This window comes from Eriocheir sinensis, chromosome 1 (assembly GCF_024679095.1).
Source record: "Eriocheir sinensis breed Jianghai 21 chromosome 1, ASM2467909v1, whole genome shotgun sequence".
Taxonomy (NCBI): domain Eukaryota; kingdom Metazoa; phylum Arthropoda; class Malacostraca; order Decapoda; family Varunidae; genus Eriocheir; species Eriocheir sinensis.
The window spans coordinates 3,117,019-3,140,377 of NC_066509.1; the positions used below are offsets into that span (position 1 = coordinate 3,117,019).

General features: G+C 44.8%; 1 protein-coding gene across 3 annotated transcripts in view; it reads left to right on the forward strand.

Annotated features, from left to right (window-relative positions):
• Positions 1–23,359, forward strand: part of LOC127008299 (zinc finger and BTB domain-containing protein 24-like) — a 101,835-nt gene that overhangs the window by 41,520 nt on the left and 36,956 nt on the right. For all 3 annotated transcript variants that reach the window (XM_050880246.1, XM_050880170.1, XM_050880346.1), the window contains exon 2: positions 11,341–11,520. The gene's annotated coding sequence lies outside the window, so the exon portion shown is untranslated. The remainder of the gene's footprint in view (positions 1–11,340; positions 11,521–23,359) is intronic.

Consider the following 23,359-nt stretch of genomic DNA (forward strand, 5'->3'; position numbering starts at 1 on the left):
TCTCTCTCTCTCTCTCTCTCTCTCTCTCTCTCTCTCTCTCTCTCTCTCTCTCTCTCTCTCTCTCTCTCTCTCTCTCTCTCTCTCTCTCTCTCTCTCTCTCTCTCTCTCTCTCTCTCTCTCTCTCTCCTATTCTTATTTTTTTCTCCTTCGCATTTTTCCCTTTCCCCTCTTTCCTTTTTTTCTATTTTCTGTTATTTTTTGTTGTTGTTGTTGTTGTTGTTTTAGTGTGATTTATGTTCCTAATTTTTCTTTCTCTCCTTTTCTCTTCGTTTTTCTCCTTTTCTCTTTCGTTTCTCTGTATTTTCCTTTATATTCCTCCTCTTCCTTATTTGCGAGGTCTCTCTCTCTCTCTCTCTCTCTCTCTCTCTCTCTCTCTCTCTCTCTCTCTCTCTCTCTCTCTCTCTCTCTCTCTCTCTCTCTCTCTCTCTCTCTCTCTCTCTCTCTCTCTCTCTCTCTCTCTCTCTCTCTCTCTCTCTCTCTCTCTCTCTCTCTCTCTCTCTCTCTCTCTCTCTCTCTCTCTCTCTCTCTCTCTCTCTCTCTCTCTCTCTCTCACGCTTTTTTTCATTATATTCTTGAACTTTTCGTCGGATTTTGTTCCTGTATCATTATTTTTTTGTGCTCCTCCTCCTCCTCCTCCTCCTTCTTCTTCCTCCTCCTCCTTCGATTCCTACTTTATTTGGCTTTTTCTCTCACATTCTTTTCACCGAATTTTGCATATTTTCACCGACGCTTTTCTTCTTCCATTTTATTTCCTTTTTTGTCTCTCTCTCTCTCTCTCTCTCTCTCTCTCTCTCTCTCTCTCTCTCTCTCTCTCTCTCTCTCTCTCTCTCTCTCTCTCTCTCTCTCTCTCTCTCTCTCTCTCTCTCTCTCTCTCCTATCCGGTTTTCTCTCCCTCTCTCTCTCTTTTCTCTTTTTTTCTTCCTTTCCTCTCTTATCCAATCGTCCATCTATCATCGTCATCATTTTTTTGTCTATCTGGGATTTTATTTTTTTTTTCTGTCTCTCTCTCTGTCTTTCTCTCGTTTCGTTTTGGTCTGTTTTTCTTTTTCTTTTTCTTTTTCTTTTCCTCGTCTGTTTTCCTTTTTTATTTCCCTTTTTTACGCGATTTTTTGTTTTTTGTTTATTTTTATCATTTTTCTTTCTCTCTCTTCTTTTTTATATCTTCTTCTTTTCTCCTCCTTTTATATTTTTTTTTTTAGGTTTTGTTTATCTTCTCTATCTCCCTTTTTCATCTTTCATCTCTTCTCTTCTTTTTTCTCTCTCCCCTCCTTCCTTCCTTCTTCTAATCTCCTTCTATCTCCTCTTCTCTTCATTCTTTTTAGTCTTCCTTCATTCTATAATTTCCCATCCCACTCTTCCTTTCCTTTTCCTTCCCTTTCCTTCTCTCCCCTCTTTCCTTCTTTTTTCTAATCTCCTTCTATCTCCTCTTCTCTCCATTCTTTTCAGTCTTCCTTCGTTTTATCATTTTCTCTATCTCTCGTTTTCGTCTCTTCTCTTGTATCTTTCTCTCTTCTTCTCTTTCTCTTCTCTTCTTCTTTCTCTTCTCTGCTCCTTAGTTCCGTCATCTTCACTTCTATCCCTCTCCCTCAGTTGTCTCCTATTTCTCCTCTTCCTTCTCCCCACCCTCCCTCCTTCACCCTTTCATCATCTACCCTTCCATATACTTCCCCTTCTTTCCCTTCTCTCACACACACATCTTACTTTCCCATCCTTTCTTCCTTTCCTTTTCCTTCCCTTTCCTTCTCTTCCTTCTCCATCCCTCTCACGGACCTCACCTTACCTTTCCTTCCCTTTCCTTCACTTCCCTTCCCTTCCTTCCTCTTTCCTATCATCCTTTCTTTCTTCCTTCCTTCCTTCCTTCCTTTTTCATCTCCTTTATGCAGTTTTTCCCATCCCTTAAAATCCTTCATCCTACTTCCTAATCTTTCATCCTTACTTACTCACTCACTCACTCACTCACTATCTTTGCTATCTCATGTACCTTTCTCCTACCTACCCACCTTCCTACCTTTCCTCCTCCTCCTCCTCCTCCTCCTCCTCCTCCTCTTCTTCTTCTTCTTCCTCCTCCTCCTCCATCGCCTAAAATTTATATCCATGCAGTTATCGAATGAATGTGAAACTGTTGGTAAGGGATTTGTGAGGTTATGCTAATGAGGAATTTAATATATGCAGGTAAAGGTAAGGTAAGGTGATGGTGGTGGTGGTGGTGGTTGTGGTGGTGGTGGTGGTGGTGGTGGTGGTAGTGGTGGTGGGTGTAATTGTATGTTTTGGGGTTTGGGTGCTAAAGAAGGGATGGAAAAAGAAAGGAAATAATGATGATGATAGAGAGAATGAATAAAGAGGGAGTGAAGAATAAGATAGAGAATGATGAAAAATAGAGAATGAAGAAAGAAAGAAGAAGAAGAAGAAGAAGAAGAAGAAGAAGAAGAAGGAAGAAGAAGAAAATGAAGAAGAAGAAGAAGAAGAAGATAGGAAAATAAGTAAGGAAATAATGAAAAAAGAAAAAGAAGAAAGAGAAATAAAGAACAGGAAGGAAAATAATGATAAAAAAAGAATAAAGAGGGAATGAGAAACAAAAAAAAATAATGACGATAAAAAAGAGAAAGAGAATAAAGAGGAAAAAGAAAGAAAATAATGATAAATAAAAAGAACAAAGAGGAAATAATAATAAAAAACAAGAAAAGGAAGAAAATGAAGATAAATAAAAAATAAATAAAAAAGGAATAAAGAACAAGAAAGAGAAAATGATAATAAGCAAGAAAAAGTTAAAAAAAAAAGAGAAATAAAGAAAGAATAGATGATTGTAAGTTAGCTTTTAGGAGTGTAATATTGTTGTTGTTGTTGTTGTTGTTGTTGTTGTTGTTGTTGTTGTTGTTGTTGTTGTTGTTGTTGTTTATCTCTTTTTTTTTTGTAGTGGGTGAGTTTTATGTTCCATTTCGTGACTTGAGCTAATAGTGTTTTTTTTTTTTTGTGTGTGTGTGTGTGCGTGTGTGCGTGTGTGTGTGTGTGTTGAAAGATTTATATGGCTGATCAAAAAAGGTGTTGAGTGGAAGAAGGGAAGGGGAGGGGGGGATGGGGAAGGAAGGGGGGAGGAAGTAGGGAATAGGGGAAAAGAGGGGGAGGAGGAGAATGAAAGGGGGGAGGTGATGGAGGATAGGGGAGGAGGTGGTAGGTTGGGAGGAAGGGGAGGAGGGGGTTGGGGATGGGGAGGGGGGGAGGGGGAGGTTTGGGGTTAGGTCAACTTTGAGTAATTAGATTCACATATCAATCTGGGTCAAGCCGCCCCTCACACACACACACACACACACACACACACACACACACACACACACACACACAAAATCACCCCTCCCCTCCCCTTACACACATCTTACTTTCCCATCCCTTTCTTCCTTTTTTTTCCCTTCCCTTCCCTTCCCTTCCTCTCTCTCTCTCTCTCTCTCTCTCTCTCTCTCTCTTCTCTCTCTCTCTCTCTCTCTCTCTCTCTCTCTCTCTCTCTCTCTCTCTCTCTCTCTCTCTCTCTCTCTGTCTCTCTCTCTCTCTCTCACTCTCTCTCTCTCTCTCTCTCTCTCTCTCTCTCTCTCTCTCTCTCTCTCTCTCTCTCTCTCTCTCTCTCTCTCTCTCTCTCTCTCTCTCTCTCTCTCTCTCTCTCTCTCTCTCTCTCTCTCTCTCTCTCTCTCTCTCTCTCTCTCTCTCTCTCTCTCTCTCTCTCTCCATCCCTCACACAGACCTCCCCTTCCCTTCCCTTCCCTTCCCTTCCTCTCTCTCTCTCCATCCCACACACACACCTTCCATTTCCATCCCTTCCCTTCCCTTCCCTTCCATTCCATTCCTCTCTCTCTCCATCCCATACACACACCTTCCATTTCCATCCCTTCCCTTCCCTTCCCTTCCTATCTCTCCTTCCTTCTCTCTTTCTCCGTCCCCATCTCACACACACACACAATCACAGCATCCTCCCTTTCCTCCAATCCCTTCTCTTTCCTCTTTCTCTCTTTCCATCATACCTCACCCACCCACACCCACACCCACACACCCTCACACGCCCCTCCCGCCCTCTCATCACCCAAGCCGCGCCGCCCCGCCCTCCCATAATCAAGTCTGGCCGTAAATCGCAAGTCAAGTGCGAGCCGATTCGTGAACGTAATTATGCAGCCGATGAAACTTTTTGATGCAAGCTGAGTAGTGAAAGTTTCTGGCTTGTGGTGGTGAGGGAGTTTATTGCCTCAGCGCACAACTCCGCCCCTTTCCTCTCCTCCCCCCCCCCCTTTTTTTTTTTTTTGGTCTTTTCTCATTTTCTTTATTTTTTTTTTACTCTGCTTCTCTTCTCTCTTCCGTCTTCTCTCCTCCTCTTCCTCCTCCTCCTCCTCCTCCTCGTTCACTTGTTTCTCTTTTCCCAATTCCATTTTTCTTTTTTTGGGTTTTTTTCTTCGTCTTCTTTCTTTTTATTTTTATTAATCAGTTTTCTTTGTTTTTCTATTCTATTCTTCTCTCTCTCTCTCTCTCTCTCTCTCTCTCTCTCTCTCTCTCTCTCTCTCTCTCTCTCTCTCTCTCTCTCTCTCTCTCTCTCTCTCTCTCTCTCTCTCTCTCTCTCTCTCTCTCTCTCTCTCTCTCTCTCTCTCGCCTCATTTAAATCCCCCGCTCATAAAATTTACAGCAACCTCGATAAAGATGAGAGAGAGAGAGAGAGAGAGAGAGAGAGAGAGAGAGAGAGAGAATGCATGATGCCCTCTCAGATCTTACAAGTGACGGGTTTGGTGGCGAATAAGTCTTCCATCTCTCCACCTTACTCACGCCCCCACGAGAGAGAGAGAGAGAGCGCTCAAGAAAAAAAAAAAGTAACCATTCCGTTCCCTTCCAAGCACCTCTGAGTTATGGCTTCCAGGCGGTGGGAGGAGACTCGCATAACTTACCTTCCACTCCTGAGACCAAATTAATAAAGGCGATAAATGGCGAGGGAGGGGGCGAGGGACGCGGGGAGGCGGCGCACGGTGGGCCAGGCGTGTGTAGGAGAGGCTGGGGCGGCTTGTAAGGGATTCAGAACCTATGTAAGGGGATTGGGAGTAGCTTGCAAGGGGATCGAAGAAATATAGAGGGGAGGAGAGAATATAAGAGTTGGTACAGTAGGATTGGAAGGCGTAGGAGAGGCTGAGGTGATTTATAAGGGATTCAGAGCCTATGTAAGGGGGTTCAGAGTATTGAGAGGAGAAGGGAATTGAATATAGGAGAAAGGAGAATTGAATAGCGGATCCTCTTGTAGACTCCTTACGTTCTTATGAAAAAGCTTAAGTTAGGTGGGCTATAAGAGGATGGGGCGGCTTGTAAGGGATTCAGAACCTATGTAAGGGGGTTGAGAGTAACTTGCAAGGGGTTGAGAGTATTTAGAGAGGAAGATGATTGAATATAGACGAAAGAAGAATTGAATAGTGGAGAAAAAGGTTAAGTTAGCTGGTCTATAAGAGGCTGGAGCTGCTTGTAAGGGATTCAGAACCTGTATAAAGGAGTTGAGTAGCTTGCAAGAGGTTCAGGAGGTTGAGAAGGGGAAGGATTGGAAAAGAAGATGATTAATTAATAGAGAAAAGGATTGAATAGAGTTTAAAATAGAGTAAGTGAGCTTGTAAGGAATTCAGAACGTATGTAAAGGGATTCAAACGTCTGTAAAGGGCTGAGGAGGAGAAAAAGGAAGGATTGGGAAGAAGGAGGATTGATATAGAATGAGTATTTGAAGGGGAAGAAGGGCAAAAAAAGACAAAATAAAAAGGGGAGGGAGAGGGGAGAGGAAGGAAGAGAGGGGGGGTAGAGGGAGAGGAAGGAGTGAAGAGGGTTAAGAAATAGTCCATGGATGATGTTGGTTGATGAGATGTAGTTTATGAGACTGGAATGAGAGGTGTGTGCAGGTAGCTGTGACGAGGGGGGGGGGAGGTGTAGGAGGGGGAGGGGAGAGGAATGGGAGGTGTGATGGGGAAATGGGGGGTAGAAAGGGGGGATGGAGAGAGAGGGGGGGTAGAGGGTGCTGGGTGGTTAGAGGAAAAAGAGAGAGAAAAAGTACGAAGGAAAGAAAGGAAGAAAGAAAGAATGAAAGAAAAGAGAGGAAGAACGGAAGAAAATAGGAAAAAAGAAAGAAAAAAGAAAGGAGGGATTAAGGAAAGAAAGGATGGAAATTGAGATTGAGTGATGGAGGAAGGGAAGAATATATAAATGATGTTTGGAGTGAAGGGAAACAGAGAAGAGAAACAAAGGGAGAAGGGAGTAAGGAAGGGGAGGGAAGGGGAGAAGTGATGGGGAAATGGCGGATGAACGGTAGGGTGGAAATTGAGTTAGAGTGATGGAGGAAGGAAAGAATATATAAATGATGTTTGGGGTGAAGGGAAAAGGGAAGAAAAAGGGAAAGGGGAAGAAAGGGGAGATGTGATGTATGGTGAAATGACGAAAGAAATGGGGGAGAGAGGAAATGGACTTGAAATGAAGGAGGCAGAGAAGAATGTGGAGTGGTAGGTGGAGGGAGAAAGGGGAGAGAGAAAGGGAGGGTGAAAATGAGGGAGAGTAGAATGAAGAAGGCAGAGAATGATGGGGGATGGGATGCTGGGGAGGAAAAGGCGGTAAAAAAGGGGGGGGGGGAAGGAAGGGGGACTGTGATGGGGAGGGAAAATAAAGGGGAGAGAGGAAACAGGTTTGAAATGAGGGAGGAAGGAGGAAGAATGGGGAAGGAAGGGGAGGAGGAAATGGAAGAAAGAGGAGGAAGAGAGTCGAGTCTGTGTGTGTGTGTGTGTGTGTGTGTGTGTGTGTGTGTGTGTGTGTGTGTGTGTGTGTGTGTGTGTGTGTGTGTGTTCAACAAAAGCAATCATAATTTACCTGTAAGATCCAGGTGCTCTGAATACGCTCTCCTTTCTCCTTAGTCTGACACACTCATTTTCCTCCTCATTATTACCCCCCCCCACCTCCCCCCCCCCTCTCTCTCTCTCTCTCTCTCTCTCTCTCTCTCTCTTCTCTCTCTTCTCTCTCTCTCTCTCTCTTCTTTCTTCTTTCTTTCTTTTCTCTTTTCTCTCTCCTTCCTTCTTCTCTTTCTTTCCTCTTTTCTTTCTCTCACTCTTCTTTATCATTTCCTTCCTTCTTTCTTTCTCTCCTCTTCTCTCCTTCTCTCCTACCCTCACCCCCCCCCCTTCCTCTCTACCCCCCCCCATTCCCCTTTCTCCCTCTCTCTTTCCTCATCCCTCGCCAGGACGCACTGCATACAAACCCCTCTCAGGTACTGGGCCGTAATTAATAGAGGCAGGTGTATCTTCTGAGCGCCATTGTCCGCCGAACATGGAGCGAGATGAGTTAATTCCCCTTACACGAGGAGGAGGAGGAGGAGGAGGAGGAGGAGGAGGAGGAGGAGGAAGTGCATTATGTGGTCTTCGGTGGTGTGATTTATGTGTGGTATAGTGGGGGTGGCTTGGGGGGGGGGGGGGGGCAATGGTGGTGCTGGTGATGGTGATGGTGGTGGTGGTTGTGGTGGTGGTGATGGTGGTGGTGGTGGTGATGATGAAAGGTTCTGTAAATCTCTGTGTAGGAATATTATAACACAACCATCAATATCATCACCATTATCATCACCACCATCATCACCACTATCATCATCACCACTATTATCACCACCACCACCATCACCACCACCACCAATAAAGATATCACCAAATTCACACACACAAAAAAAAAATCCCAGACTCATCATTTTTATTTCTTCTCTAACTTATTTTTTTCTTCTACTTTAATCTCTTCTATTTTTTTTTTTTCTTTAGGGGCAAAATGATACGAGATTTCGAGTTTTTCTTATATATATTTACTGATCTCTACGTGTGTGTGTGTGTGTGTGTGTGTGTGTGTGTGTGTATGGTAGCTTGTAGGAGGTGTAGGAACGGCGGGCGGGCTAGCGAAGGGGCGGGGGTCGGGGCGGAAGCGGGAAGGGGGCGGCAGGAGCAACGGGTAGTATTTGCATATGTAAGGGCGGGCGTGGGGGGGCGGGGGGGGGGGGGTGAAGGCGAGCATGGGCGGGTATGGGCTGGCGTGGGTGGGTCGGGGGTGGGAGAGAGCTTCAGTGGGCGGGCGTGGGCGGGCGGGTGGAAGGGCTCTGGAACATACTGCGTGGATCATGAGGGCGCGGCGGGGGGCATGCCTCTGATAACTTTCTCAGCCCCGCCGCGCCTCCTGCCCCTCGTGGGAAAGCTTGACTCGCCCCCCGTCACCGCCGCCGCCGTCAATTCGGACTCTCGTGAACTGACCAACACCAACACCACCACCACCACCACCGCCGCCCTATACTGTTTTTAAGCTGTCTTTCCTTCTCTCTTTCTTCATTTCTCTCCATTTCGTTCTTTCTCTCTCAATCTTTCCTCTACCCTCCCCCCAACTCTCTTTATCCGCCCCTATACCCTCTACTCCCCACCCTTCTCTCCCACTACCCCCATCCCTCCCCCCACTCCCCCTTCTCCATCTCCTCCTCCCTCGCCTCGTCTAGGTTGTTGGCAGGAGCTCATTAGTGGCGCGGTCGGATTTTTTTATAGTGGCGCCTTAATTAAAACTCCTCCACGGTGCAGTGTTTAGCGTCCGTGACTACGAATCTGCGGGCGTGGGTTCGAATCCCGGCCTAGGCAGTCGGTGTGGATCTCTACCTGTGCAGTTCAACCTTCCTTTCGGACTGGTCGACTAATTGGATACCTGGGGAAAACTGGGAAGGTATGGTGTGAGGTTGGTCTGTTTTGCGATCTGGTAGTATTGGAACTCGGTCGAGAAAGGGAGAGCTTGTGATATAGACCGGAATCTCTTGTTTGTCTTGGTAAACTGTGGTAACTCAGATCTCACAATGGCCGTGTGTCACATCAGCTATTTCCGAAGGCCGAAGAGAAGATCTATCGGGTTGTAATGAGTGTTCTTTTAGGTTCACGGTACAGAAGAAGGGTCAGATTACCAGAAGGGTCATCAAACTACTCCTGGAAATGCCCACAGATCATACGAAAGCCTTGTCAAATACGTGTGCCTGGCCGCTGAAATGAAGACCCTCACTCAAGCTGAAGGGTCAAATTACCAGAAGGGTCATAAAACTACTCCTGGAAATGCCCACAAACCCTACGAAAGCCTTGTCAAATACGTGTGCTTGGGAGCCGAAATGAAGACCCTCACTCAAATTACCAGAAGGGCCATAAAACTACTCCTTGGAAATGCCCACAAACCCTACGAAAGCCTTGTCAAATACGTGTTCTTGGGAGCCGAAATGAAGATCCTCACTCAAATTACCAGAAGGGCCATAACACTACTCCTTGAAAATGCCCACAGACCCTACGAAAGCCTTGTCAAATACGTGTTCTTGGGAGCCGAAATGAAGATCCTCACTCAAATTACCAGAAGGGCCATAACACTACTCCTTGAAAATGCCCACAGACCCTACGAAAGCCTTGTCAAATACGTGTTCTTGGGAGCCGAAATGAAGACCCTCACTCAAATTACCAGAAGAGCCATAAAACTACTCCTTGATAATGCCCACAAACTCTACGAAAGCCTTGTCAAATACGTGTGCTTGGGAGCCGAAATGAAGATCCTCACTCAAATTACCAGAAGGGCCATAAAACTACTCCTGGAAATGCCCACAAACTCTACGAAAGCCTTGTCAAATACGTGTGCTTGGGAGCCGAAATGAAGACCCTCACTCAAGCCGATGAAGACAGCACGCGTAATGGACGAAGGAACCATCACCTTACATAAGCACAGAGCCCCACACGTACATCAAACATGGGTCAGGAGGTTGAGTACTGACCATTAAGGCGTTGAGAAGCACGGAGACATTACGAACACGAGAGAGAGGGAGAGGGAGGAAAAAAGAGAGAGGGGAGAGAATGCGCCTGCCATCCACTCAACATCCACACATTAGACTATTTCCTCTCTCTCCTTTAAGCCCGCAAACCGATTCAACCCTTTTACTTCGCTTGCATTTGTTTCTGGGCGTCGAGTTCCCGTTGCAAGAGGTGTCCAGGGGTGTTGTCAGGGGTTGTAAAATAAATGGAGGTGCAAATAATGTGTTTTTAGATGACGGGAAGGCGCGTTAGGGCGGGAAGAAGCGGGGAGAGGTTAGGTTCGGGTCGTGAGGTGAGGTGCGCCTGAACACGACACAAGGGGCTTAGAAGTGACTCCCGCCGCCACTACCGATGCAAATTTGTTTTTTTTTTTAGCAGAGGAAAACCCACGTCGCTGAAAACCACGTCGCCTATGATTTACGAAGAAGCAGCTTGTCTGGGCACACGCTTTTATTTATTTATTTATTTTTATTTATTTTTATTTTTTACAGCAAAGGAGTCAGTTCAAAGGCATTAAATAAGGATAACAAATGTGAATAAAAAATCCCGCTACTCACTGCTCCTATATTTACACACACACACACACACACACACACACACACACACACACACACACACACACATCAGGAGCCCATATTTATTACCTCCCCCAAGCATACACACATTTGACAAGGCTATCGTAGGAGTTTGGGGCATTTCCAGGGGTAGCTTCATGACCCTGGTGGTAGTTTGACCCTTCTTCTGTACGGTGAACCTATAAAAAACACTCGCTAGAACCCGATTGATCTTCTTTTTAGCCTTTGGAAATTGTTGATGTGAGGCAGAAGCTCGTCTGTCGCGCGCAAGAAAAAATGGATTACAATATTTACTTCTACACCGCAGGGATGAAGCGAATACAAGAGTCGTTGAATATCATTACGAATACTTCAGATTCCAACGTAGACGAATACTCCATCCCTTTTTTTGCATAACAGATATTGCTTACGCCCTCCCTCTGTTGCCACTCTCCCAGCTGTGTGATCTGAGGTGAAGGGTGAGACCAGGAATGAGTGAGTGTGTGTGTGTGTGTGTGTGTGTGTGTGTGTGTGTGTGTGTGTGTGTGTGTGTGTGTGTGTGTGTGTGTGTGTGTGTGTGTCAGTCCTGTCAGCCGTGTGTCAGCCGTTGTCAGGCGTCACACTTCGCTGTCTCCTCAACCTGACTCCTGCTCTCCTCTCCTCTCCTTTATAGAGTTTCCAGACCGTCGCCCGCCTGTCCCTTCCTCGCTGTCTGCCTCAACCTCACTCCTGCTTCTTACTCTCCTTTCCTTTCCTTCCCTTTTCCAGAGTTTCCAGACCGTCACCCGCCTGTCCCTTCCTCGCTGTCTGCCTCAACCTCACTCCTGGCTTCTTGTTCTCCTTTCCTTTCCTTCCCTTTTCCAGAGTTTCCAGACCGTCGCCCGCCTGTTCCTTCCTCGCTGTCTGCCTCAACCTGACTCCTGCTTCTTACTCTCCTTTCCTTTCCTTTCCTTTTCCAGAGTTTCCAGACCGTCGCCCGCCTGTCCCTTCGTCGCTGTCTGCCTCCTGTCTTCTCCTGTCTCACATCCTCGCCTCGTCAACCACAAGAACAAGCCCACGTGCCACTGTCTCTCCCCTGTCTCTTTCCTCTCCGTTCTCCGTCCATCTCCCCTTCTCTCCGTTCCTCCCCGTCTCTAGAGGTAAGTTCAAAGGTGGGGGGGTTTTATGTTTTTTCAATGTGTTTTTTTTGTTTTTTCCTTTCGTTCTTTTGCTTCATATGGATGTTAGCGTTGATTTAGTATTCTTGATGTTGTTGTTGTTGTTTGTTTTTGTTTTGTTTTGTATATATATTAAGAGTCCGTTTATGGTAGACGCAAATTGGACTAGGAAAAAGCACTTACTCTTCCTCCTCCTCCTCCTCCTCCTCCTCCTCCTCTTCTTCTTCTTCTTCATTTTCTTTATTCTTCTTCTTTTTCCTCCTCCTTCTCCTCCTCCTCATCCTTTTATCTTTAATTCTTCATCGTTTGCTTACTTTCTCTCTCTCTCTCTCTCTCTCTCTCTCTCTCTCTCTCTCTCTCTCTCTCTCTCTCTCTCTCTCTCTCTCTCTCTCTCTCTCTCTCTCTCTCTCTACCTTCCTCCTCCTCCTCCTCCTCCTCCTCCTCCTCCTCCTCCTCCTCCTCCTCTTCCCTAAGGCCCAAGGTTGAGGAGGAGCACTTTTCAGAGCTTCGAAGTGTAATTGCTTTTGTAAAATTACTTAAGGTGGTTTTACGCACCCTGGACAGCGTTGGACAGGGCGGGAAGGGCGGGAGGACAGGACAGGGAGACGGGAAGGGAGAAAGGGAGGGAGGGAAAGGAGGGAAGGAAGACAATGGAAGGGGAGGAGAAAGACAGAAAAAGAGAGAAAGAGAGGAAGAGAAGAAGAGCTAATGATGAAGAAGGGAGAAGATAATAGGAGGAGAGGAAAGGGAGGAAGGGAGGAAGAGAAGAGAAGAGAAGAGAGGGTAAAGAAGCCGGCCCATCACCGCTACCTGTTGATGAGAGGTAGGAAGGGCAGAGGAGGTGAGAGGAGGGACAGGTAAGGGAAGGGGGAAAGGGCAAGACAGGTGAAGAGAAGGAGGAGGAGGAGGAGTGAGGAGGAAGGGGTAGTGAAGGGAGGGAAGGGAGAGTGAGAGGAAAGATTGGACAGGTGAAGAGAAGGAGGAGGAGAGAGGAGGAAGAAGGAGAAGGGAAGGGAGGGAAGGGAGAGTTAAGGGAAAGATTGGACAGGTGAAGGGAAGGGAGGAGGAGAGAGGAGGAAGAAGGAGAAGGGAAGGGAGGGAAGGGAGAGTTAAGGGAAAGATTGGACAGGTGAAGGGAAGAAAAAGGGAAGATAAGGGAAGAGAACGAACAGAAAAGGAAAAAGAAGGGATAATGAAGGGAAGGAAGGGCGATGATAGGAGGTAAAGGACAGTGATGGGAAGAAGAGTTATTGAAGAGAAAGGGAAGAGACAGATGATGGGAGAGGGAAGGGGAGGGGCCGATGAAGGGAGAGGGAAGGGGTAGGTAAGGAAAGGAAAAGATGAGGGGAGAGAAAGAAGAGGAAAGAAAGGGGAAGAAAGAAGAAAGAAAGATAAGCAGCAATAGACGAGGGGAAAGGGAAAGAGCAGATGATGGAGGGGGCAGGTAAGGGGACAGGTGCTGATGGGGGGAGGGGGGGGGGGGAAAGGGTCAGCTGCTAATGGAGGGGGGAGGGGGGGAGGGGAGGGGGGAAGGGGGGCGTAACGGCGTGTCTTTGGTGAAGGTTATTGTGGGAAATTATAGTTGTCAGGAGAAACATTTACCGGAGATGAGGCTAAGATGCTCCTCCTCCTCCTCCTCTTCCTCCTTCCAGCCCCTTAGCTACACATTGCTTGAGGAGGAGGAGGAGGAGGAGGAGGAGGAGGAGGAAGAGTGACTGGACTGGCAGGCGGTATTAAAAATGATGGACAGCTCTTCTCTCTTCTTCTCCCTCCTCCTCCTCCTTCTCCTCCTCTCAGACTTCACCTCCCGTGGAAATACATCAGGGCCTTGACGTGTATAGCATCGCGTCCGAGACTTGTTTTCCTGCATTCTTTTTACATCCCTCCAGCGCGCATCACTCTGCTTGTTCTGGTGGGAAAAGAGTGGGCGGCGGGGGGGGAGAAGGGGGGCAGGGGGGATGGTGGGGGGAGGGGTGATGGTAGGGGGTCAGTTAGGAGAGGAGGGGATAGAAGAGGTGGATGAGGAGGAGAAAGGAGGAAGGAGGAGGTGGAGGAAGGCGATGAGGAAGGATCTGAAGGAAAGGATAAAGAAGGAGGAGGATTAAGAGAAGAAGGAGGTTGAGGAGGAAGATGAAAGGGGAAAGTTAGGATATGAATAAGGAAGGAAAGAAGAAGGAGGAAGAAGACGATGAGGAATGAGAAGAATGAGGAGGAAAGGAAGATAAAGAGGAAAGAAGTTGAGGAAAAGAAGGAGAGAGAAAAAATTATGAAGAGGATGACGAAGAAGAGGAAAACTAGAAGGGAAAGATGATTGTAAGAATGAGAAAGATGAGGAGGAAGAGGAGGAAGAGGACTAGAAAAATGCGATGACGATGAGAATAATGAAGAAAATGAGCGAAAGGAGGAGGAGGAAGAGGAAGAAAAATAGGAGGAAGAGGATGAGGAAGAGAAAGAAGCAGAGGACGAGAAAAAGAGTGATCGTGGGAATGAGAAAGAATTGCAGATTGAGAAAGAACAACAAAATTTAGAGGAGGAGGAGGAGGAAGAGGAAGAGGAAGAGAAGGAAGAAGACGAAGAGGAAGAAGTGCATGATCGTGGGAATAAGAAAGAATTGCAGATTGAGAAAGAACAAGAAAAATTAGAAATGGCAGAGGAGGAGGGGGAGATGGAGGAGGAGGAGGAAGAAGAGGAGGAGGAGGAGGAGAGAACAATGCCCATCCCTACTGAGAAACGGGCGTTGAAGAATGAAGTGAAGAATGGCGAGACGGAAGAAGAATGAGTTGAAGGAAACGAGGGATGAAAGCGATCGAAAAAAAAAATAAGACGTAGTTATGAGCAGAAGAAGAAGAAGGAGGAGGAGAAGAAGAAGAACAAGAGCAAGAACAACAACAAGACAAACAAGAACAGCAACAGCAACAAGTACAGAAAGAAGAAGAAAAGGCAAAACTCAACCAAGTCTCGTTTTGCTACACCGTTAAAAAGACAGAAACAAAACAAACAATCCACCTCACTCAGTCACTCTGCCATCACGATCAAGTTCTTCTCTCATTAATCTGCCTCTCACCCACATGTCTGACCTGCCCTTGTACTGACGAACCCCAGGGAAGGAGGAGGAGGGGAGAGAAGTAACAGGAGGTCAGGTCACGAAAGATCGGCGTGGGTCACTCGAAAGGCGTCAGGAAGCAAGAGTACAACATCGATGCGTGATGTGACACCGGGAGGGAACAAAGCAAACTGGGTAGCTCATGACACGGCGGGGGGATGGAAGGGAGACGGGGTATAAGGGTAGGGCTGGTTTGGACTGGGGGGCTGAGGGGGCGGTGGGGTAGACTGACTGAAGGGGGAGAGAGGGGAGAGTGTAAAGGTTGCGTGGAGAGTTGTGGGCTTTTGGGTGGCAGCTGACATTGGATAGGAGACGCTCGGATGAAGAGGAACGGAGCTGGGGAAGGGGTTAAAGCAGTCTGGGGGTGTTGAGTATCTGGGGGAGCCTGGGGTGGAGGTGGGGGGGTGTGATATGGGTGACAGGCAGGTTGGGGGTTGGCATTGACGCTGGAGTTGGGGGGAGGTTCTGAGGAAGGGGTTAAGAGTGATCGGGATGGCTGAGTGACTGAGTGAGGTGGATGGTTTGTTTTGATTCTCTCTTTTTAACGGTGTAGCTAAATGATACTATGGTGATTTTTGCTTCTTATTCTTTCTGTAGCCTGGGGGGAGGGGAGAAATAGCCTATGGGGTCGGGGCGGTTGACACTTACTGGGGGAGGCTGGGGGGGAAGAGGGGCTGGCCTGAAATGAGTGAAAGGGACAGGACGAGGTGAAAGAGAGGAAAGGTAACAAGAGAAGAAATTTAAAGAGAGAAAGATGAAAAAAGGGCGTAGAAAGGATTGGGGTTAAGGGAGTAAGGGAGAGTTTGGAAAGGGGGCAAGGAGAGGTGAAAGACAGGGAGAAATTGCAATAGAAAAAAAATAAAGGGAGAAAATTAAAAAAGGGCATGAACAGGACTGGGAAACCTAAATAGACTGAGAAAAGGGAGTTAAAGGGAATAAGGGAGAGTATAAAAAGGGGACAAGGTGAGCTGAAAAGAAAGGGAGAAAAGGTGGAAGAAATATAGAGGGAAAAAATTAAAGAAAGGGTGTGGAAAAGAGAAAACCGAGAAAAGGGAGTTAAATGGAGCAAGGGAGAGTGTAAACGGGAGCAGGGTGAAGGGTGGGGAAGGGAGAAAGAGGCCAGGGGCAAATTGAGCGCCAGATTTGGAAAGGGCGGGAATGGGAGGGAGAAGGGAAGAGGGGAGGAGGAGGAGGGATTAATGTTGGGGAGTGATCGTGAGAGAAGGGGAGGGGGGTAAAAAGGAAGGAGAGATGGGAAGGGGGAGGGGTGAAGGGGAGGCGGCAAGAGTGAGAGGGGGAGGGGGTAGAAAGGGAGGGGAAGGAAGGGGAGGGGATGAGGGGGGAGGAGATGAAACTCAGGTGATGTAATGCAGGTAAATCTCATCACCACCTTACCTGCCTCATCACCACCACCACCTCCACCTGTTTCACCACCACCTCACCTTCGCTCACCTCCACACTCCACCAGTGACATGGCTGAAGGTGGTGGTGGTGGTGGTGGTGGTGGTGGTGATGAAAGAAGAGTGTTAAATGAAGTGAAAGACTAAAGACACTGGTTAACTCTTGCATTAGGAATTTGGACAGCACAGGGATGAAAGAATGTGGACTGAGAGAGTAAGTGAAAGACTCAAGACACTGGTCAACTCTTGCATTAGGAATTTGGACAGCACAGGGATGAAAGAATGAAGGCTGAGAGAGTGAGTGAAAGAATGGAGACACTGGTTAACTCTTGCATTAGGGATTTGGACAGCACAGGGATGAAAGAATGAAGATTGAGAGTGAGTGAAAGAATGGAAACACTGGTTAACTCTTGCATTAGGAATTTGGACAGCACAGGGATGAAAGAATGAAGGCTGAGAGAGTGAGTGAAAGAATGGAGACACAGGTTAACTCTTGCATTAGGGATTTGGACAGCACAGGGATGGAAGAATGAAGATTGAGAGAGTGAGTGAAAGAATGGAGACACTGGTTAACTCTTGCATTAGGGATTTGGACAGCACAGGGATGAAAGAATGAAGGCTGAGAGAGTGAGTGAAAGAATGGAGACTCTGGTCAACTCTTGCATTAGGGAAGATGAAGGAAAGATAATACATATGAAAACTGATGATGATGATGGTGATGATAATGGCACACACACACACACACACACACACACACACACACACACACACACACACACACACACACACACACACACACACACACAAACACACAAACTAACTAACAAACACAAACACACACTCCCCTTCCTTCCCCATTCCCCATCCACTTCCCCCATTCCTCTCCTCCCTCCCCCTCCTTCATCCACTTATCCCATCCTTCTCCTTCCTCCCTCTCCTCCTTCCCCCTCCCCATCTCCCCACCCCAATTCCTTATACTGAGGGGAAAAAAGGAAGGGGCGTTGGGGAGAGAGGGAACGAGTCTGAAACGAGTCTATCTTAATGGGGAGAGAAGGAAAATGGGGGGGAGGTAAAATGGGTGGAGGGGAGAAGAATTATGGCGAATTATCTTCAAATGGGACCTTCCTTATTTGCTTTATATATATTAGGTTTGTCAGAGGAGAAAAATAATGTGTAATGGCGGGAAGAAATATGGATGTGGGTAGTGTATATGTGTGAAGGGAAGTAAGAAGTGGAAGGGAGTTAGCGTGTGAGGAAGAGGAAAGAGGAGGAAGAAGAGGAGGGTGTGTTTTTAGAAGAGAAGGAGGAGAAAGAAGAGGAGGATGGGAAAGAGGAGGAGGAGGAGGAATAGGAGGGTAAGTTTTTAGAAGAGGTGAAGGAGAAAGAGAAGGAAAAATCACGTTACAGTAATGAGTAAATTGGACCTTCCTTATTTGCTTTATATATATTAGAGGAGAAAAATAATGTGTAATGGAGGAAAAAAATATGGATGTGGTTAGTGTATATGTGAAGGGAGGAAAGGAGTGGGAGGGAGTTAGCGTGTGAGGAAGAGGAAAGAGGAGGAGAAGGAAGAGGAGAGTGAGTTTTTAGAAGAGAAGGAGGAGGAAGAGGAAGAGGAGAAATGAAGTTACAATAATAAGATGTTTAAGCTGAAGTGAAAATAAGAAGAGATGAAAGAGAGACAGACAGCGACAAACAGAAGTAGACAGAGACAGACAGATGGAAGACTGGACTAACAGAAACAAATATACACAGACAGAGACAGACAGCGACAAACAGAAGTAGACAGAGACAGACAGATGGAAGACTGGACTAACAAAAACAAATATACACAGACAGAGACAGACACACAAACACAGACACACAAACACAAATGGAAACACAAGCATACCAATCAACCAAACAAACAACAAACAAACACAAACAAAGACAGAAACAGAGACAACAGGTGCAAAAAGATGAGGCAGACAGACAGACAGACAGACAGATAGAAAGATAGAGACATAACAGTACAGGTGAGACTAGAGAGCGAGAGAAAGAATGGGACATGGGTGGGGCAGGTGAACATAGGAAAGACACGGGATGGGAGTACTGGGGAGGGGGTCAAAGCAAGGGGGGAGGGGGTGGAGTGACAGTGCAGGCAGGCTGGGGCAGGTGAGGTGAGGTGAGGGCCGCCGCGCCAACCTTACCTGCGTACCATTAATCACAGGTGAGCGTCACGCGGAGAGGAACGTGAGGACCCCAAATTGATCGGGGCTGCATCTTAATTTGCGACAGGATTATCAAGGCGTCGAGATCACCCCCTAGCTTATCTCAGGACCTGGGGGGGGAGGGGGAGAGGGACAGGGGGGAGGAAAGAGAGGGGAAGGGAGGGGCCGATATGGTAAGGGCAAAGAAAGAAAGGGAATGACAGGAGAGAGAGAGAGAGAGAGAGAGAGAGAGAGAGAGAGAGAGAGAGAGAGAGAGAGAGAGAGAGAGAGAGAGAGAGAGAGAGAGAGAGAGAGAGAGAGAGAGAGAGAGAGAGAGAGAGAAAAAAAAGTACTGGAAAATGAATAGGGAGAAGGAAGGGAAGGGAGGGTAGGGAAGGAAAGGGGAGGAGCCGATATTGTAAGGGCAAGAATTCTTTTTATTATTATTTACAGAAAAGGAAACAGTTCAAGGACAAAAAAAAAAGAAACAATAATAAAAAAAAAAATTAAAAAACGCTACTCACTGCGCCGACGAAAGAGTCAAGAGAAGTGAAAAGTGAGAGAGAAAGAGAGAAAGAGTGAGAGAGAGAGAAAGAGAACGACACGAGAGAAAAAGAGAGAGAGAAAAGATATTGGAAACTCTGTATACTCACACGCTTCCATCCGCCCCCCCCCCCCTCCCCTCTCTTTCTCTCTCTCTCTTATTTGTCATGGAGGAGAAACAGAGAGGGGCGGGGCGGTACGATAGAGGTGACAGGAGCATCGGCGGGGCAATAGAGAGCTCCGGGGCGATGGGGTAGCGGGGCGGGGCGAAGCTGGCGGCAGTGGGGTGAAGGGGGTGAAGGGTTGCAGAAGGTGATGGAGTGGGAAAGATGATGGGGTGGGGAGCATTTGAGTTACCGGGGTGTTGGTAAAGAGGGGGGAGGGAGGTAGAGGGGCGGGGCAAGGGGAGGAGGGGGAAGATGTAGGGGAATGGGGGTATGTTTGCATGGAGGGGGGGAGATAGGAGGGGGGGCGATGTAAGTGGGGGGGGCTGCGTTGCTGTTTATTTTTCTTTACAATATCAATAAAAACAACAACAACAACAACAACAACAACAAGCCACACAATAACACACACGAAACCACTCACAACTATAACAAACAAACAAACAAACAAACAAACCCTTAACCCTAAAAATACCAAAAAAAAAATACTAAATGAAAACGAAAACAAAAGAATAACAACAACACTCTTTTCGCACAGTCCATGATTCCAGTATTTTTCTCCCCAAAGTGGCGGCAGCGGGCGAGCGGGCTGAACGTGAGCGCACCTTGTTAATTAGCGCCGTTCACCTGCGTACCTGCTCACGGCTCACCTGCACGCGCCGACCCACTTACGGGAATAAAGAAGAAGTTAGCACAGATGTAAAAATTAGTTCGGAATATAAATTTACGGGGAATTAAAAGATTATGAGGAAATTAGATTGCAAAAAGGAGATATGGAAGGTAGATTTTCAAGGTTTATAGTAAGTGAATGAAAATATATCAAACTTACGATGGGTATAAATGATTAAAATGTGAAAATTGGCTCGGAATATGAATTTACGTGGAATTAAAAGATTATGAGGAAATTAAATTGTAAAAAGGAGATATGGAAGGTAGATTTTCGAGGTTTAGATTAAGTGAATGTGAATATATCAAACTCACGATGGATATATAAATGATTAAAATGTGAAAATTGGTTCGGAATATGAATTTACGCGGAATTAAAAGATTATGAGGAAATTAAATTGTAAAAAGGAGATATGGAAGGTAGATTTTCGAGGTTTAAATTAAGTGAATGCGAATATATTAAACTCACGATGGGTATATAAATGATTAAAATGTGAAAATTGGTTCGGAATATGAATTTACGTGGAATTAAAAGATTATGAGGAAATGAAATTGTAAAAAGGAGATATGGAATGTAGATTTTCAAGGTTTATATTAAGTGAATGTGAATATATTAAACTCACGATGTGTATATAAATGATTAAAATGTGAAAATTGGTTCGGAATATGAATTTACGTGGAATTAAAACGTTATGAGGAAATTAAAATGTAAAAAGGAGATACGGAAGGTAGATTTTCGAGGTTTAAATTAAGTGAATGAGAATATATCAAACTTACGATGGATATTTATTTTTTTACATAAGAGGAAACAACTCAAGGGCAAAAAAATAAAAGGACACAATAATGAAAAAAAAAGCCCGCTACTCACTGCTCCCACAAAAGTCAACAGGATTAAGAGGGAGATAAACTGTTCCTTTTCCTGAATAAATAAATAAAATATGGGTGTGTAGCTTAACGTTAGAGTGGATTAGACTGGCTGAGAAGAAAAACGACTGTAAGAGAGATATGATAACTACTTTTTGAGGGTTCGATAAAATAAAACAGTTCTCGTGACTAAATGAAACGGTTAAAAAATTTTGCGGGACATGATTTTACGAAGGTTTTAAACTGGTTAGGAGGAAAATAAACGTAAAAGGAGATATTGTGGGTACTTTTTTTATGGTTAAGTTACAGAAATACGAGGAACTTGGAATGCATTAGAATAGTTAAAAGGAAGATCAGCTGTAGAAAAAGAGATATGGAAGATACTTTTTTGAGGGTTAAGTAAAATAAATACGTGGAGATTAAACTTTAAATGGATTAGAAAGTTTAAGAAGAAGCTCAGCTGTAAAAAAAAGAGATATGGAAGATACTTTTTTGAGGGTTAAGTAAAATAAATACGTGGAGATTAAACTTGAAATGGATTAGAAAGTTTAAGAAGAAGCTCAGCTGTAGAAAAAGAGATATGGAAGATACTTTTTTGAGGGTTAAGTTAAAGAAATAGCTGGAGATTAAACTTGAAGTGGATTAGAAAGTTTAAGAAGAAGCTCAGCTGTAAAAAAAAGAGATATGGAAGATACTTTTTTGATGGTTAAGTAAAATAAATACGTGGAGATTAAACTTGAAATGGATTAGAAAGTTTAAGAAGAAGCTCAGCTGTAAAAAAAGAGATATGGAAGATACTTTTTTGATGGTTAAGTAAAAGAAATAGCTGGAGATTAAACTTGAAGTGGATTAGAATGGTTAAGAAGAAGAACAGCTGTAAAAGAGAGATATGGAAGATACTTTTTTGAGGGTTAAGTAAAATAAATACGTGGAGATTAAACTTGAAATGGATTAGAATGATTAAGAGGAAGATTAGCTGTAAAAGAGAGATATGGAAGATACTTTTTTGAGGGTCAAGTAAAAGAAATACGTGGAGATTAAACTTGAAATGGATTAGAATGATTAAGAAGAAGCTCAGCTGTAAAAAAGAGAAATGGGTTTTTTTTTATGGGTTAACCGTGAATATACTAAATTAACTAAAATAAGTGAGTGTAGGTTAATAAATATAAAGAACGAACGCATGTGAAATTTGTCCGGCATATGAATTTGCGGTGAATTTAAATGGTGAGGAAGGAAAGTGAACTGTAATAGAGATGTGGAAGATTTTTTTTTTTTTTTTTTTTTTTGAGAATTAACGTTTATTTTCCTCCTAACCAGTTTTAAACCTCCGCGTAAAGTCATATTCCGCGCAAATCCTTAACTGTTTTATTTAGTCACGAGAAGTATTTTATTTCATCGAACCCTCAAAAAGTAGTTATCATCTCTCTTTTACCGTCGTTTTTCTTCTCAGACAGTTTAGTCCACTTTGACTTGAAGCTACACACCCATATGTTTATTAATAAATATAAATGGATAAGACGGAGATTAACTGGACTGTTTGAAGAGTAACTAAAATTAATGAGTGTAGTTTAGACTTATGTTAAAGTAAACTGGTTAGGAAGGAAAATTATACATAAAAGAGATGCTGTGTTCTCTCTCGAGGGTTGAATGAGATCAAATAAAAAACATCGTGACTCATAAAAAAAACTTGTGCAGGTAAAAATTTGTCCGGGATATTAATTTACGGTGAATTTAAATGGTTAGGAGGAGAATAATCTGTAAAAAAAAAAAGATATGGAAGATAGTTTGAGGGGAATTAGCAAAATAAATGAGTGTAGATTTGATAAAAGAATATAAATGATTAGGATGAAGAAACTGTACTTTTAAAGATTAACTGCAATAAATGAGTGTAGTTTAAACTTATATTATAAACTTATACATAAAAGACACTGTGGGTACTCTCTCGAGGGCTGAATGAGATCAAACAAAAACATCGTGACTCATAAAAACTTGCGCAGGTAAAAATTTGTCCGGGATATGAATTTACGCGGAACTAAACTGGTTTGGAGGAAGACCGGCAGTAAAAAGATATTGTGTGTACTTTTTCAAGGGTCGAATAAGATAAAATAAAATTACGGTGACCAATAAAAACTTCTGAAGGTGAAATTTGTCAGGAATATGAATTTACGAAGGCTTAAACTGCAGAGGCGGTGGCCGAGTGGTCAGCGTGCAGACGTGGTGAGCCCGAGGAACTAGCGTGGATTGGGTTCGAGCCCCATAAAAACACGCTACATTTTCAAACTATCGTAAGTGGCGGAAGACTACCCACATGCTGCCCAGACCTTCAATCAACCCTAACACTACTACTACTTCTACTACTACTACTACTACTACTACTACTTCTACTACTACTTCTACCCTCACTTCAGCGACTTCGGTCATGTGGAGCACCCAGGGGCAGCATGGGCCAGGCAAGAGCCATACATCACGGCAGCCACTATAAATTAAATTCGCCTGCGCCACTAACACGTAGGGACCGTCGAAGAGACCCCTCAAAACAGCCTACCGACCCTACAGACAGTACATACAAAAAAGAGGTAATCCATTTGTAATAAGCGATATTTTGGGTACTTTTTTGAGGATTAAGTAAACTAAGCTAAACTAAACTAACCAAAACTAAAACTAAACTAAACTAAAATTAAGTAAACCAAATATGTCGAGGCCGGTCTGGCGTTGGTTTCTGGTCTTTTCCCTTTCATTCTTACACACTCCCAACACCTATCTCTTCCTCTCATATGTAAGGTATAGGTAACACATGAGAGGAAGAAATAGGTGTTGGGACTGTGTGGCAGACCAGAGGGGAGAAATGGACCCACCAACGCCAAAACGGATTCGACAATTTGGTTTCATTAT